General features: G+C 39.8%; 1 long non-coding RNA gene across 1 annotated transcript in view; it reads left to right on the forward strand.

The window, feature by feature from the left end:
• The first annotated feature begins 533 nt into the window (after window positions 1-533).
• The window catches only part of LOC144323297 (uncharacterized), a 59,653-nt gene continuing 46,193 nt past the window's right edge, over window positions 534-13,993 (forward strand). The window contains exon 1 of the long non-coding RNA XR_013388711.1: window positions 534-710. This is a non-coding gene — a long non-coding RNA (uncharacterized LOC144323297). The remainder of the gene's footprint in view (window positions 711-13,993) is intronic.

Here is a 13,993-nt window from a genome sequence, read left to right on the forward strand (position 1 = left end):
GAGAGAGAGAGAGAAAGAGAGAGAGGTTTAAGAGTACCGGAGATAGAGAGACAGACATGCTTAAAAAGGAGGTTCAAGACCTCTGGAAGATGTGCTTCAGGGATGTATGTACCCCTGAAATTGGTTGAAATATTTTGTATGTGGGTTTTGAGAGCATTTTTTATTGTATATGAGAAGGCTTTCACCTCCAAAAATTTAAGAAATACCAATTTGAGGCAAGCCAATGTAAGCTAGAGTTGTGTGAGGAAAGAGGCCATGCATGTTTCATATCAAGGAAGCAGTTTGTGAGATGTTGAAACTAAAACAGGTAAATCAGCCAGGATGGGTGGAGTCCTGATGTGTTGGTCCACAGACTCAGGTATGCAAGAAATTGTGTATTTAAATTTTTCTATGCATCAGTTTAAATCTGGTGCTAAATCCTTCTTCTACTGAGCTCCCCAACCTCACATCCACCCTGGGGATGCGCCAATGACTTGCAGTTCTAAATATAGCCAGACGCCAGGGCACTGTCGATTACTAACCGGGCACTGTGATCTCACACCATGTGGTTTCCCTCAGGTTCAGACATCGCTCCTACACCAAGTATCCTTGGGATTTTAGGAATTTGCTGCTCAGGAGTCAGTGAACTGTGTGGTTTTTCCTTAGTGTTTTGCCATTTCCATAAAGGGAATCTAGTGACCCATCAGCCTTCATGTCCTGTCTGCTTTGAGGTAAGCTCACTATTTTCTCCCTCGACCTGTCTCTTCTTTCCTCCCCCTTCTGTTCACCTGGACAATCTCTTCCATGGTCTGGGGCTTTTCTAAAAACAGAAAGAATAGATGACTTCAAGGGACTTTTGTTTTCTCTTCTGTGAATCTCCTATGGTAACGAGATGCAAGTCTATTACCTGTTAGAAATGGGGATGGAAGAAAGATTAGAGAGGACAAAATATAGATTATCATCTCAAAAATACATCCTGCTCCTTGAGTCTTATTTCACTAGTAGGTGGATCTCAGTATTGATCAGCAGTTAGTGAAAATCTTTTGGCCTTTTCTCTATGCTTATTGTCTTATGCCCTCGAAATGGCTTCAGCCACTAGAGACATAGTGCCTACATTCCAACAATTTATATATTGCCCATCTTTTTTTTTTTTAAGAGAGCAAGTGGGCAAGAGAGTGTGAGCAGGGGTGAGGGTGGGGGAGCAGAAACAGAGTGAGAGGGAGAGAGAGAATCTCAAGCAAACTCCATGCTCAGGGCAGAGCCTCACACAGGGCTCAATCTTGCAATCCTGAGATCACGACCTGAGCTGAAACTAAGAGTCTGTTGTTGCTTAACTGACTGAGCCACCTGGGTGTCCCAATGTATTGTCCATCCCAACCTTAGGTCATCTTCTAGGTTGACCCCAGGTTTACTCACATAAAGCACTATAATTTGGTAACCCTAGTGCCATCATATCACTGTAGAATCTCAGAATTTGAAATCAGAATATAATCTTACCTTGTACTTCATGTCTCAGGGTAAGAAAAAGAATGTCTTCATACCCTGAGATAAACCAAGCAAGCAAAACCAGGGTTACTCTATCTAGTGTTATTTCCCAAAGTGTCTGAGATTTCGATTGCTTTTATGTAAGTCATTAATGCTTTACTTCTGAGTTTTTCTTTCCTAAAAGAAGACAAAGGTCCGATCACTCTTTTGCACGAACTTTCCTTCTAGCATTCCTAATGATGGACATCCAGCCTTGCCACTTCCGGAGTGGAGAATTCACCACTGCTAAAAAAAGCCTCTAACAAGTTTGGTCCACTCCAATCACTAGAAAATAATTTCTTATACTGAGCCAAATTTATCTTTTTGCAACTTCCATACATTATCTTTTTTTTTTTTTTAAATTTTTATTTATTTATGATAGTCACACAGAGAGAGAGAGAGAGAGGCAGAGAGACATAGGCAGAGGGAGAAGCAGGCTCCCTGCACCGGGAGCCTGACGTGGGATTCGATCCCGGGTCTCCAGCATCGCGCCCTGGGCCAAAGGCAGGCGCCAAACCGCTACGCCACCCAGGGATCCCCATACATTATCTTGATTTTGTCTTGATTATATACTATAATCAAACCTAGTCCTGCTTATTGATTTGTTCCTTTTAGTATTTGAGGATGGTTATGGGATTTCTCTTTAGTTTTCTCTTCTGCCAATGAAACAGTTACTTCCTTCATCTATCTTATTTCTCAAATAACATGATTTCCACACCTGTGATTGTCTTGGGCATTCTGTTACTGATAAAACTGCCAGGTCACAGATTTGTCTCTCCCACGCCCCTGTTCCCTGAGGTCAAGGACTATGCCTCTTGTTTACCACTATGTCACTGGTTTCTAACATGATTCCTGTTAGAATCATAGGCGTATTGTAAGTACTCAATAAATATGAATTGAAGTAATGAAGTTAGAAAGTGTAGTACCTGGAAATAATTTATAGTGGTTACCAGTAAACAGTTTCAGCATTCTATCTTAAGCTTTTCTATACTTTCCCATTTTAAAAAAAATAATGCATTTTTTATTATAATAAAATATAATATATTTTATATATATATTATATTTTATATATATTATATATATTACTTTTATAATCTGAAAAGCAAAACAGCACAGCTTTATCTTTTAACCTGTTGTACAAGACTGGATATGATATTTCAGATGTAACAGACTAATGCAGACCCTTGTGGAATTATTACTTTCCTTGTACTCATGCTGTAATACTTCTGTTGCAGTTTAATGGTACATTTACCTTTTTAAGTATTGCTCATTCAAAACATTTGTTCTGTGCCTGTTTTGTACAAGCCACCCTGACATGTCTCAGGTAGCTTGGTCTACTCCTATCTTGAATTGAGTTTGCAGTTGCCGTACCTCCGGGTATTTTTCATATGAAGGAAGGAAAGAAGGAAGGAGTGGTGAAAATGCAATAATCTCTCTCTATTGGTCAAGTTAGCTTCATCCTCAGATTGTGAGTTTCTTGAAGCGGAGCTCTTTTTTCTTGGTCATCTTTACACTCTGTGCTTGTCATAAAGTCTTCAAAAGATGACTGGGTCTTGAACATCAAATAATCCTCTCAATCAGTTTTCTGTTCTTTGAAAATAGAATATGCTTCTTGACAAATAAAACGGAGTTCAGCATTCTTTTCTCACATCTATGAACATTGTACATCTTCCTATATCAGGGAGCTGATCACGAACTTGTTTTCTTTTTTCTATTGTACACAGTATTTAAAAATACAAAAAAAAAAAAAAAAAACAAAAAACAAACCTTCCCCACCTTAAAAGTATACAATGAAAGCTTCAAGAGGGCAAATATCATTTTCTTGGAATTTGGCATGCGGTCTAGAACTGTGCCCAGTATTTATCGAGTGCAGAATAATAGCTAATATCTATAGCAAGGCATATATACAGAGTGCTTTACTTGCATTTTTCATTGGATATTCTCAGTAACATAAGAGAGATTATTTTCTCAATAGTGGTTCTATTATTTGATCCATTTTATTGATGAGGAAACACGCTTAGAGAGATTAAGTAGGTTATCCACATCAGATGGCCAGTGAGTAGTCAAGCCAAGATTTGAATCCAGAATACTCAAGATCAGGAGCTGACTTTTTACCCATCATGCTTCAGTACTATCTTAGATGATTGAATGACTAAAAAACATCCTATCATTCTGGACTGTGGCCTCCTAGTACCATTCATGCATTCCATCTCTGTTTATTTACCTTCTAACTTTTTTACCTTTGGGAATGAATTCGGTACATTAAATGAATGTGGCTAGAGCATGAGGAACAAAAAGAAGATGAATAGGATATGGATTTGGAGATAAATGTGAGGGCCAGAGCACACAAGCTTTGGAGAACTTTGAATTTTATGCAAGTGAAATTGAAAGTCATGGAAGGTTTAAAAATTTTTTTTAAAAATTAGCTCTAATTGGATTTAAGCATTTTGTTTGCTGTTGTAGATAGAAGTAGTTGGGGCAAGAGAAGAGGGAATTTAGACTGATTTGGCCATAGTGTTGATGGAAGTGTATGGAACTGGGATGAGTTTTATAGAGGTCCTTAATAGATATTTGTAGAATTAATGAACATATAATAGGTATAAAATACTCAGCATAGTTATTGGCTTGTAGCAAGTACTCAGTAAGTGGTGGTTATTATTATAATAATCATTATCCCTCTACTTCCAAGAAATGAAATGACAGTTATTAGCAGTCATGACTGATCAACTTCCTACTGTGCACTTTATCTTGGTCCCTTTAGCCCTTGCTACTTACTTTATAGAAGCTACTCTCTTAAAGTGACCTCTAAGCTGCTGAAATCAGTGTAATTTTATTTTTCATCCTCTGATACCTCTCTGAGCCTTTGACTTCCTGCTCCTTGACATGCCTTGACACCTGGAATGATATACTCTTCTAATTCTTCTTGCACATCTCTTGGGGCTCTTTCTCTGTGCCTCCTTTTCCTCCTCCTGCCCTCTCTGAATAGAGGTTACTCAAGAATCTGACCTTGAGACCTTCATTCTTATATGCCAGGTCCACAAGGCCAAGTCCTCATCTCTGACCCTATTTCAAGGTTAGTTCTTCCTTTCCAACTGCTACCTTTTTCTTCCAAAGTCATGACCTAAAACTAGAAGAAGGGAGGGAACTCTATCTGTATCCTTCAGTTTCCTACTGAAGATTATAAAGATATATATAATTGGAAATCTAGGGAGGCACACAAAACATAATTTATCAAGGATAGGGTTCTTATAGAGAACTAAATTTCTGTTGAGGGAATTAGGAAGAGTTTTGAATTTGGCCTCAAATATCCATTCCTAAAATTAATCCTACATGTGCTTTTTGGGGCCAACCTATATGATATTCATTTTTACATTTTGAATAATTCATGTACCACCGACCAGCCCAGTAACATATTTCATTTTAAGGGTATATCTATATTTCCTAACTCAGCTCTCAATTCTAATTACTACACTCAATTTCTGTTTCTCGATGGGAAGAGGAATTCTACATAGAACTGAACAACAGATAATGAACTCCATTAAATGGGGTGGACTGAGTAGGGCTTACTGAGAAGATTTAAGCACAAATTGGATTCTCTTTCTTCAGTTAGAAGTTTCATCAACTCTTAAATAGGTAAAAATTTATCAGCAGGTTTGGCACACTTTGAGGTGGGGGCATACCCTACTGTCTTCCTTTCTAGTCTCAAGAGTTCTTTGTGACCCTTTCTGTTAGATCCTGACATACACCTGTTTTCTTAACAAGTTTTTCTTATTATTAAGATGAATTTTGGAAAAGGGGAAAGGGAAGGACTGGTTGGGTGGCTTCCTTAACTTCCTGTATCCTAGAAAATACAAGATCCTTGTTCTTCTAGTACCATGGAGAAAAAATTCTGCTGTTTTAGGAGGTCCGGAGATTTTATGAGATTTCTGAGAGACTTTTAGGTAATATAAAATATGGAGCTTTGCTGGGGAAGCAAGGAAAAGGAAAGCTATTCATGTAGTTTATTCTTCAGATTTCTGCCTTTGGCACAAGTTTCAGGGCCCAAGCTTCTGACCTTGCAGAAGATGAGGGGGTCAGGCAGCTTTTGGGTTTCTTCGAAAGTGTATAGTCTCTACACAGCGCAGGCCTGAAAAGAAGTATCCTCCATGGCACCTTACACATAATGAAGACTTAATAATGGTTAAATAAGTGAGAAAATAGGAAGAAATGGCTCTTTTTACTTTGATTTTCAGAAACATCGAGGATGTCAGTGCTTACTGGTCTGAGTTGATTTGTATTATAGTCAACATGAAAGGAACAAGACTGCACTTTTTTTCTTCCATTTCAATGTCCTTTCTGGCTGGATTTTCAAAATGCTCCAATGTAAAAATTTCTAGCTTCTAAGGTTCTCTATATTAGATTCTTCCATAAGAGAAAGTAACCTTTTAATGTGGTTGTTTTCTTTTTATCCCCATTGCCTATTCCTATCCTCCACTTGCTCTTCAATTTATAACCATGTTCATGTTTTTTGTGACCTTTTGCTTCTATATTTTGTAAAATATGAGTTATTATATTGTGTGTATTAATTATATGGTATTGGGTTACAGATCTTCTATTATTGTTTTAACTTTTTTTCTGTGAATACTATGATCTACTGGGTAGCTGGGTGAATTTCCAACCCATAACCTTTAGTGCTGTGTGGTCCTCCATGGGGCCCATCTGTAACGTGATCTACTTACTCTTCAGGTGTTGAATATCCAGATTGCCTATGATTTCTCACTCCAAAAGTGGTATTGGGGCAAACGTGCTGGTACCTATCACTCTACTGATGTAGATGATTTTTCAGAGCATATATACCCAGGAGTGGGATTAAGGAGGCATATGTGCAAAATTGTTTTACTTAACTGCAGCCACTTTCTCTGTAGAATGACTTCCTAGTCTGCCTTCCTCCCAGCAGTTATGAAATCTCCTACGTTTTGTGTTCTTGCCAGCTTGGCATTATCCAGATCTCTACTTTTTGCTGGTCCAGTGGATATAAAGTGGTATCCCATTATTGCTTTTTTACTTACATTTTAAAAACTAATACATTTTTACTGTTTCTTTTCATATGTTGACTTTTTGTGTTTCATCTTCCCTAAATTGTTTTCTTTGCTTATTCTCAGTTGGAGTTCCTGTCTTTTCCTTGTTGATTGCAGGAATCCCTGTCAACTTCAGACATTGCAAATACCTTTTCCAAATCTGTCATGTCTCTGTCAACTTGGTCCATGACATGTTCTGTTGAAAAAATCCTTAAATTATCCTAGTAATGCAGAAGCCTAGTGTTATTAGAAGAGATTCATGTTCAACTGGGCAGAAATGTTGTTTGACATAAAACTCCCCAAAAATATTTCCTCTGTCCTTTCTTAATGTCATAAAAATATTATTTTAATAACACGTTAATAAAGATCTTTGCCCTTAACAATATAAGATGTAAGACCAAAAACATTAACTTGATTTTATAAAAATTAAAGTTTCTGTAGACCTAACTAGAGAATGAGGTTTGCTTGTGGCATGTGTGTTAAAGAGCTTTCCTATCTAAGTGGAGAAGACTTTTTGAAGAATAATCTTATTCCCGGCAAAGTCTATTTGGCTCAGGGTTGCCTGGAAAAAAAGCACAGACCTGCCCAGGGGCTGAAGAATTTAAATGCCAGTGTGTCTTCCATCCATCCTCCAACGAGCAACTTTTCATCAAGTCTTATTAAATATGAATGAAGAGAGAAAGACTCCACTGTGAAGCCACAATGGTTTATACTTATTTGGTTTCTGTTTTCCTTTTTGACCCATTATCATGGACTGAATGTTTGCATCCCCCTCCAAATCCATATGTTGAAATTCTAATCCCCAATGTGATAGTATTAGGAGGTAGGGACTTTGGGAGGTGGTAAATCCAAAAGGTGGAGCCCTCATGAATGAGATTAGTTCCTTAAGAAAAAGACCCTAGAAACCTCTCTCTTGCCCTCTCTACCTTATAAGAATATAACCAGAAAACCATTCTAGAATTCAGAGAGAGTTTTCACCAGAACCTATGCTGGCAACCTCCCTGATTTTGGATTTATAGTTCCCCAATCTTTAATAAGCCTGAACTAAGTAAGATGCCAGTCATTACTGACTAAAAATTAGTGAGAAAAATGTACCTTGGTTCCAAATAAGCTAGGTAGTGAACAAGTTCAAGCTTTATTCATAGTTGAATTTGGTGGTATAGTAATTTGAGTCATGACCTCTCAAAGTTTGTATCCACTTGGAACCTCAGAGTGCAACTTGATTTGAAAATCAGACCTTTGCAGATGTAATTAGTTCAGGTTCTTCATATGAAATCCTCCTAGATTTAGGATGGGCCCTAAATTCTGTTATTTGAAGAGAGGAGAGGACACAGAGCTACAGGTAAGGAAGGAGGCCATTTGAAGATGGAGGTAGAGATTGGAGGTACATGGCCACAAGTCAAGGAAGGCCAGGAATCACCAAATGTGGGGAAAAGAAGAGAAAAGATTCTCCCCTTGAGCCTTCAGAAGGAGCATGCGCCTTCTGAAATCTTGATTCTGAACACCTGGACTGTAGAGCTGTGAGGGAATAAATTTCTATTGTTGTAAGCCTCCAAATCTGTGATGATTTGTAACATCAGCGTGAGGAGGTTAGTACAGGTGGAGTGATGAAATGTCTGCTTTTCAGGCACAGATGTCCAGTGGTTACTGGTACCTGGAAAATCAGACCAGAATGAGGAGATTCTAAAATCTCCTGAGGAACTCACCTGCTAAGAAAGCTATTTGTATTAGTTACTGCTACTCAGAAAGTTGCCTGGTTTTGATGTAAAGACTCTGACACTACAGGTCAGTCCAAGTAATGGTCTAATTTTCCTGACACTTTTGACACAACTTAACTCAAGTCTTACCTCATGTTCTAGGCATTTTAACTGGCAGATAATCCCCAATATCCTTCCTTCATAGAAATGCTGCCTTTCCCCTTCATCTTAGGGGCATTTAAATGGCAGTGAAGATGGGGATGGAAAGAGTTAGGGGGATAAGCCTCATGTGAGTTTTGATGAGAGGGCTTATCCAACAGAAGGTCCATGAACACCATCAATTTATACAGTAATTCTTTGTTGAGAGGTTTGTATATGCCAGGCACTGGAGAGGTACTGGAGAGGGCTGGCTTCTGGTTTGATGTCCTTCTCAGATATTTTCTTCAGATCTGTGTGATCCATGTGAGTGATTGCCAAGCATCTCTGAGGCTGTCTGTCTTTTTCATGAGGTACCTCTTTGTACAAAATGATGCCCTGGGCTTTGACAAGAGCCTGATGCTTCCTCTCTGTGACCTCAACAAACTATCCTCTGACTCTAATCCTTTGACTCCTTTTTGTGTCCTCCTGGGGGTGTATGATCCATCCCTCCCCCTGGCATAGAGCTTTCTAGCTCTTATGTCACGACCTCAGGTGACGTGAACTCACAGAGCTTTGAAAGCCAGCCAAATTTTACTACTCCCTATCCAGTGTCTAGGTCAGGTACACTCTATCTCCTAGATTCCTCTATGATGCCCAGATTCTCTTGGAACCTGACAAGAATGTCTCAGGATTCTAAACTCTATATTACTGCATACTTTAGGAGTTTCTTCTTGGCCACCACTCTCAAGGTTATTTCTAACTCTGGCAAAGATGCAGACACTATAAGAATATTGCTGATACTGAGAGACAAATGTGCCAAGAAGTAGAAACCATAGCATTATGAGAGACAAAGCAGATTATGACTTAATTAGATACATATAAGGAAAGAGATAACATGGAGATATTCACTGCCTAGGAGATGAAATTCAGAGTGGGGGATCAGTGAATGTGAGGAAAATGTTTTATTACTGGAAGAAGTATCTCAGTTGAGAAAGTCTGGGTGGCACTGAGTTGGCTTGGATACCTCCAGGCCTGGGTGAGCCAAAAGCCAGAGATGTTACAGAGATGTTCAGGCGTGCAGTCTGGGTCTCCAAATAGGTCATTCAGGGTCACATTTCCTTTGTGGAGAGTAGAACTTGGGTCCTGCCAGGGTCCATCCCCTGTCAGGTCCGTTAGATGCAGTGGGAAGACGAGTTGGTCAGTATTCTGAGGGGCTGCATGGATGCTTAGGAAGACTTATTCTCAGGCCTCATGGTGGCATTGGAGGCTCAGTAACCTTTGCCTGGTAACTGCATCTGTCGGAATCTTGCATTGCAGAGTCTTGGCTCTTGGAGCTACCTTTATTTCAGCTTATTGGAAAGCCTGCTATTGATTAAGATTACCAAACTCTGCCTGACATTTAGAGCTCTTCACAATTTGACCTTTCTCTTTTTTTCATGTTTAATTCTCAGTGCATTTCTCCATTCACCTGTCATCAGTCACAATCATCCCCTCATCATTTCTCATATGTGGCCTTCTGTCAACTAATGCTCAGCCATTGCTCAAGCTATTCCCTTTGCTTAGAATACCTTCTCTTGCTTAATGCCTATGGAAGTTCTACACATTCTTTATGTCTCAGCTTAAATTGCCACCCTCCCCAGACTTCCCGAGGAGGATTTAATGTTTTCTTCTTCCCCTTCCCTCTCCTTTCTAAACTTTGAATGTCTGCTATATAATGTACCACATTTTTGTCCTGTGCTGAAGTTATTTTATATACATTTCTGGTTTCTTATCGAGTTTGGAAGTACCATTTTTGGGGGGTGAAGTCTATATAACTCTGTTATACCTAAGACAATGTTTTGCATTTAGAGACACCTGTTAAGTTGGTTGAATTGAACTCTCTAAAGTTGAGGTAAATCACAGATGTTATTGCATATTGAACGTAGAAGACTGAATGGATTTTCAACATTAAAAATATTTCATTAACATCTGGTACAACATCCCACAAGTCTTTAGATTCTTTTTCTGGGCTCTGCTCCACTTCCTCACCATAGTTCTGAACTGCTTTTGGCTTTAGCCCTTGCTTAGTCTCCAGAAGGACTAAGGCATGCTCTTCATTGGATCTGGGTAGAGCTTGTTGTCCTGGCAGCTGCCTGGTTCACTTGCCAGACCAGAAGGTATCCAAACCCCTCCTGCTCCTAACTGCTCCTCTGTTAATGCTATTAGACTTTTCCTTTCAAGCTGATTCCTCTGTCTCTGGTCTCCTTACCAACGTACCCTAGAATACCAGAGCCAGGAATGTATAATAGTTACACATGAACTCTGGAATACTGTTGCCTAGGGTTGAATTCCAAATCTTACCACCTACTATGTGTTGTTTTGAGACAGATACTAAACACTGCCAAAGAAACTTTCAATGGTAAAATAGAAATAATATCAGATCAACTCATAGAATTCTCCTGAGGATTAAATGAGATGCAGGCAAGCACTTAGCAGAGCCTGGAACATAGAAAGATACTTAAATAAATAGTGGCTCCTATTCTTTGTCTCTCTTCTACATATTTTGTTACAAGTATTGTTTGGTACTCTTATTTGTATTATGCCCTATAAATACAATTTATCTTATTCCTCTAAAGTATCCCCATCAGAGATACAGAACGTATTTGCAAGATAAAGGCAACCCTCCATCTTCCTCTGAGCAATCCCTAATCTCCCTCTACCCTCCACAGCTTTTTTCAATATGCTAATATCTGAGGCCATTCATTTTTATTTTCACCTGGAAACTAATGCCCTCACTGTGGAGCTATTCCCTTAATTTCACACTAATTTTTATGGAGAAAGATGTTTTATTATTGTTCTCTAGTATAAAAGAGCAGAGATATAAATAAAGCATCAAGAACAACCCTGTTTCCAAAGCACACCAAAACAAACAAACAAATCATAAACCTGTAACACACTTGGGCTGGTAAAGACAAGGCTCTAAACTTAAATTCCCCTTATGTTTAAAAACCTTCACAAATGTTAAATGAGTAAACTCTTAGAGCAGCTCTTTCAGATAAACCCTTAGGTAGACACACTTTCTATCACAATTTTTGAGTCCATGTCAATATTACAGGCTCCCTGGCCAGCCTATTGTCCTGTCCCTGAATTATGCATCTCATCTGCCAGTAAGGCCTGAAGTGATGCAGGAGGTAATCGATCGAAGGGCTTAATCAATGTTCAATAGAGGAAGGAAAGTCTAATGAACAAAATATAGGACTGGGAGCTAAGTCAGGTGTGAATTCCAATCTTTTCTTAGCCTGTAAGCAGAAGCCTAACTAGATGATTTCATTCCTAGAGCCCTTTCATCCAACTGCTTTTTGTCTCCCCACAGATGCTGCTCTCAGCTCCAAATCTACTCACGTGGGCAAGTGGTTGATGAGATCAAGAGAAAAAGATACGTAGCAGCAGCATGAGGGCAGGACCTGTGTTTTTCATCATTGTTTATCATAGGTCCCAGTGCGTGCTTGCCTGTGTATGTGTGTGTGTGTGTGTGCAAGTGCGTAGGTGCACACTTGTGTGCATTTCTTTTCCTTGGTATCTCTGTTTATTGATTCTGTTTCTGACCTTTAACCCTCCAACATTCATTCAATCAATCTCTATATACTGAGTACTGCTCTCTGGGGGGGAACGTGCTGGTGACCAGGAATTCAGATAAAATATAAGAATTCTCACCCTCAATTCTTAGTGATTTATTAGAAGAGAATGTTTGGCTTTATTTTGTTGCTTTTTTTTTATTATGGACATTTTCAGGCATGCAAAAACAAAACAAAACAAAAGGAAAACTGTGAAACAAATCTCAATGTACTTACTATCCAACTGCAAAAATTATTAGTAAATGGCCAATTTTGTTTCCTATCCTCTTTTATCCACTAATTTTCCATCCTACACACAGACTAGATGATTATGAGGCCAATCCCAGTGTTTGCAACCTCCCCAGACGCTTCCTGGGTGTCATCTGAAACCAGGCAGGCCCCCAACACAAATGACAGGGAGAGATGGATGAAAGATGGAGGCCATTCCAGATTGACAGATGGCACGTTTAACAAGCAAGGGAACTTACATATGAGGCTTGTTTTGGTGACTGCAAGATCAACAGATCTTAGCATTTGCCCGCCAGAATCTTGAAAGTTTGTATGGAAACCTTAACTGAGGTCACTCACATATATACCAACCAAATGGTTTCAACACTCAATTCTATCTCAAGGCTACATCCTTGGGGCAGCTTCCGGGAACAGGGAAGGCAAGTGGAATGTGCATTCCAAGGATAGGGAAGAAGGTGAGGAGCCTCTCATTGCAGAAGTCCAACTCATGGGTTAACTGGCAGTCATGTCTGCTCAATAACCAACTCCAACAGCCTACTTGGGCAGGACGGTTTTGATTTCCCTAGATGGAGAATGAAGAGAAGACTCCTGTCTTACCAGTGTTCCTTCTTTCAGTAGCCCTTCTCACCTTCACGGGCTGCTTTCCACACTGCAGAGGCCTGTTGAGAGAACCTCAGTCAGACCAGGCCCCTAGAAGAGCCCACTCACCCCTAATGCTTTTCTTTTCTTTCTTTTTTTTTTTAAGATTTTATTTATGAGAGAGAGAGAGAGAGAGAGAGAGAGAGAGGCAGAGACACAGGCAGAGGGAGAAGCAGGTTCCATGCAGGGAGCCCGACGTGGGACTCGATCCCGGGACTCCAGGATCACACCTTGGGCTGAAGGCAGGTGCTAAACCGCTGAGCCACCCAGGGATCCCTGCTTTTGTTTTCATAGAACCCCTCACCTCTGGCAAATTTTAAGAAAAGGGCAAGGACATTGGGTTTGAGTGTGGGACAGGACAGGGCTAATGACCCTGCCCTAGAAAGTAGATGTGAACCCACGGGCTGCTCTGCATGGTCCAATGCCAATGGCTGATCCTGAACTTCCTTCCAGCAGCTTCCAAGGCTCCTTAGGCCCAAACTTGACTAAAGGTGTCAGGTCTGCTGTGGGCTGGATTCTAGGTCATTGCCATTTGTGAGCTTTTTCTTGCTCTATTTTAGGATTTGGTGCTTGGGTTTGACATCAAACTGGCAGGGAGGGAGCTTGAGAAATAAGAGTATGAGAATAAGAGGAGTAGTAACAATGGCAAAAATAGGAGCAAGAAAACCAATACTTACTGAATTTACTCTAGGTAGGCACTCTTCTGAGTCTCTTACACGCACTTACCTGACAGGACAATTCTATAAAGTAGGCAGTATTATTGTCCCCAAGGCACAAAGAATTTAGATAACTTGACCATGGTCACGTGGCAGTGAGAAGCAGAGCTGGAATACAAGCCCCTGCAGCCTCATTCCAGAGTTCGCCCTCTTAACTGCTGTTTTTTTAGTGTTTCACGAACAACCACTAGCCTCTAGGGGAAAAGACGATGGCAAATAAAAGTGAAGGACAAGGGTGAGAGAAAGCCATCTAAAGAAATGAATAAACCAGGGGGTCTGGTTGTACATTTGTAATGTAACAAATATATCATACTAATGCGGGATATTAATAATGGAAGTAACTATGTGTGGGAAGGGACGGGATTAAATAAGAACTCTATACTGTCTGTGCTGTTTCCCCA

The sequence above is a fragment of the Canis aureus genome, chromosome 11, assembly GCF_053574225.1.
Source record: "Canis aureus isolate CA01 chromosome 11, VMU_Caureus_v.1.0, whole genome shotgun sequence".
NCBI lineage: Eukaryota > Metazoa > Chordata > Mammalia > Carnivora > Canidae > Canis > Canis aureus.